Below are 3,844 nucleotides of genomic sequence, written 5' to 3' on the forward strand. Positions count from 1 at the left end.
CGGTCAGCATGGCAACCCATGCCTTTCGAGCGCCCATCCTAAGGCCCGTCGGAACCTCGTGTCTCACGTCGGCGGAGAAGCCACCGGTCGTATACACTTCTATTCTCTCTGACGATTGATTGGCTGTATAGAAATGCTTCTACAGCAATAAATAATCACCGAGCAGCAGCTTATAAATTTCTGGACGTCACAGCAGTTTGTAGTGCTAACTTCCAAGTCAGCCATGTGGACTTGTTGGTATCGCATCTTGCATGTGTTTTTCTTAGCGCGAGTAAAAGGCTGTACAAAGGACGCAAAAATACACATACGGTGCTGTGTGTGTGTCCTTGTGTGTCTTTTTTTCGCTCGTCTTTCACTCGCGCTAAATGAAACCTTCCATGTTTGAGGCCTTCGCGGTTTATCGCGTCTCACATGATTCTTAGAACGACCTGCTTCACCCCCGTGTGTGCTTACTGGCTGTGGTGTTTTGCTTTTGAGCTCAAGGTCGCATGTTCTATTCCCGCCTGTTTTAATGGTTTTAATTCGATGTGGACAGTACACAGAAACGTTTGTGTAAACTGCTTTCGGTGCACGGTAAAGGAACACACGGAAAATATTGCAGAGCTCACACTTGTACGGTGCCTCTCAAGAACATTTCAATTTGTTTTCCTTTTCAATTCAAAAAATCTAAAATATTTTTAAATCCCACATATTGCGTATTTTGTAATTAAAATGTACCAGTGTAGGGTATGTGGGCATGCCTAGTCACCACATGGAGGCACACGTTGAGGCGGAGAACAAGCACGCAGATCAACACGCTGCTCCAACATTGCTAATGGCGACCGCCTCTCCGGGTAGCCGCTGTCACCCTCCTGGTTGATTGCCCTTCTAACAACGCCAATCCCGCGGGGCGGCACCTGTGGGCGCTATATGAAGCTCTCCCATAGCGTTACGCGGGAGTTTCATGACCTGAAAAAAATCATTAAAGGAACCTGATGCTACTTTGCTGAAAATGACTCACTGAGTACGGGTGAGAGCTGAACTACCCACGCATGCGTTATTATTATATTTTTTTTGGAGGTAAAACGCTGCTCAGAGTGATCGGGCTGTCTGTAACGAAATAATTCTGCTGTGCTCTTCAGGTGTGCGACACACAGGGTTCGGAGACGCTGGATGATCGCTACGGCGCGGCGTTCCGCTACGTCAATGAAGAGTGGCTTTCGTACGAGACGGCACATCTGCTGACCATGAAGGTATCTATTATTTATTTATTTATTTCAATTCCCTCAGGGCCCGGAGGCATTACAGAGGGGAGTGGGTTACATTTTTAATACAACATAGTTAAAAAAGCAAAAACTTCGGGGTTACATAGATACAATGAAGGAAACCAACAATAAACAGCACACAGTAAAAGAACAAAAAACAGTTGATTTAGAAATGCAAAGCAAAACAGGGCCTATTGCAACAATCAAAGTTAACGAAATAACACTCAAGCACAAGCACGTGCCTATGAAACAAAGAATGCACCGTTGCAGCAATATATGCCAATATAAAGGCGTGTACAAAAACAAAAAAGAAAAAAAGGAAGACAGATGGGCTACTCAAAAATGGAAATACTATAATCTTACAAAAATACCATTGTGACAATAACAGGTTAGTTACAGCAGCCTTAAACTTAGGGTTATCAGTAATCTCGACGACAAATCGGGGAAGGTGATTCCAACTTGATGACGTACGGGGGATGAATGAATTGTAAAAATGATTGGTGTGGCATATCGGAATACTGACTTTATAACGATGGTCGGTTATCCTTGCGGCTATCCTTTAGGTTATATGTCTTGGACATTCTCAAGGTTCGAATGTTGTTTCACTGCGTAGAATCGTTTGACTATTCACAAGTTTAATCTATTAGGCAGAATTTTTCACGCTAGAACCCTTTCCACGGGTCACGGTTTATGGCAGTTTAGCCGCTGTAGGAATGAGGTAGTTCAACGCGACGCTGGCGGAGTGAGCCCTGTCTGTACTTGCGTTTCAGATGCGGGCTGCCAAGAGGCTGCACCCGTCTTTCTGCGTCGCCGTGTTCAACGTTGACTACGACGCACCTGGAACGCAGTGTTCAAGAAAGCGGGCAACACCCTTTGTTCACCTACACGCCATCGCTGATGGAGCTGGTGCGTGACGGATGGCTTCCCAGCTCATCTAATCTCCATATTTTATTAAGGCGATCTAAAGCCTTGGAAGCCTCGTCAAACGCGAAAATTGGCCGTCGACATTTTCGCGATTTGGCCAGACCTTACGATAAAATCGTCATCATGCGATGACGTCACCCTATGACGTCATCGTGACGTCACATCCCCAAAATTTGTGACGTCACTGTGACGTCAATAATTGGACGTAACGTGATGATGTCATTAAATGACATCGTCGCTTGGTCCTAGGCGGGCCGATCCGGGCTTTACGTGAGGTGCAGAAAGCTTTAAGTGCCCTCGATCCCCGAGGCGGTGCAAAGCCACCCTGAGTGCAGAAAGCTTTCGGGGGCAGGGGGATCGACACAAGAAGAAAAAAACGGCCTTCGCCTTGAAGTCATCTTAGGTGAATGCATAAGAGATGCTGTGAGTTTTCTGTTGAACAGGTGGGTGGATTTTTGTAGCTCTTTCTGCATCAGACTCTATAGCACAATTTCGCAAACATTCATCCAGTGTTTCTCCTGAAAATGCGCAGAGCATGTGAAAATAAAAGAGAATAGGTGAACGTAAACTGGATAGCGTTATGACGAGTAAGAACCAGGGAAACTATTTCAATGCTTGCCAAACTGATGTCGACAGTCGTTAGTGGTACCCTCCGCGTCCCCAACGTTAGTGACGACTACTCGTCATTGGACAGCATCTAGGCTTCAAACATTATCGCTCTCACAACCGGCTGCCCACTGATACTACGAATAGTTCTTTTTTAGTGAATTACAATGAGAAACCTTAATATGCTTGTGCTTGCTGTTTGTTCTTACTGTGCAGGTTACAAGAAAGTTGTGGAAGACGAGAAAAAAGGTGAGATACCTGAGCACTCTGCTACTGTAGAGAAGGTGTGGCTTACGTGCTTACGTGCTTGAATCTTACAGCTCCGGATAGCAAGTACATCGATGTTAACGATGACAGTAAGTACTATAGCAGTTGACGAGTATTTGTGTCACTAGCATCATAGTTGTGTGAAATTCGTTAGCAAATACGTGGCTCCAGAAGGACACACTTCAGAAATGGGAGATTGAAAACAGATGCCATATTTTGTAACGATTAATTTCATAATCAGTTCTTTTTTGTTTGTTATTTGTTACGTCGTTCCACCGATCCCAGTGTCAGCAGTGGCGTGGAGGTGTCCTAGCAAATGAAAAAAAAAGAGGATGCAGTTAAATATAACGATAAAAGAAAGGCTACAGATGACCTAAACGGCCTTCATATACCGCACGTAAGCTTCGATAAGCTTACTAAAGAGTCGTCAGAACATGTCAGATGTGCCGCAAATTATAGAGCCTAATGCAAACGAACAGCAAACGTACACATTTAAGCGACAGTAATTGACTAATAAGTGCACATACCTTCAATTCGTTCAACTACACAGTGGAACATCATCTTCGTCGCGAAAACGATCACGCCAGCTGCTTATGAAAGAAGAACATGTCTTGTCTTCCATATTTGTAAAAGTGTCGGCTATGTGATTGATCTTTACATTCTAATTATTGCAACTGTAAAATTAATTTATGTTAAAGTGAGCTCGTAGAATTTGTAGGTAAACGATGACTATTTAATTTTTCGTCCTGCAGTTTCTTCTTCTCATTTTCCTCGTGGATGTGAACCAAGCTGATTCTAATACA

At 44.0% G+C, this 3,844-nt stretch overlaps 1 long non-coding RNA gene across 1 annotated transcript; it reads left to right on the plus strand.

Moving 5' to 3' along the window:
* The first annotated feature begins 940 nt into the window (after positions 1-940).
* LOC125758810 (uncharacterized) lies at positions 941-3,038 on the plus strand. Its single transcript, XR_007416438.1, has 3 exons — positions 941-1,232; positions 2,015-2,150; positions 2,991-3,038. It is a non-coding gene; the product is annotated as an uncharacterized LOC125758810 (long non-coding RNA).
* Positions 3,039-3,844: the final 806 nt, after the last annotated feature.

The sequence above is a fragment of the Rhipicephalus sanguineus genome, chromosome 6 (genome assembly GCF_013339695.2).
Source record: "Rhipicephalus sanguineus isolate Rsan-2018 chromosome 6, BIME_Rsan_1.4, whole genome shotgun sequence".
Taxonomy (NCBI): Eukaryota; Metazoa; Arthropoda; class Arachnida; order Ixodida; family Ixodidae; genus Rhipicephalus; species Rhipicephalus sanguineus.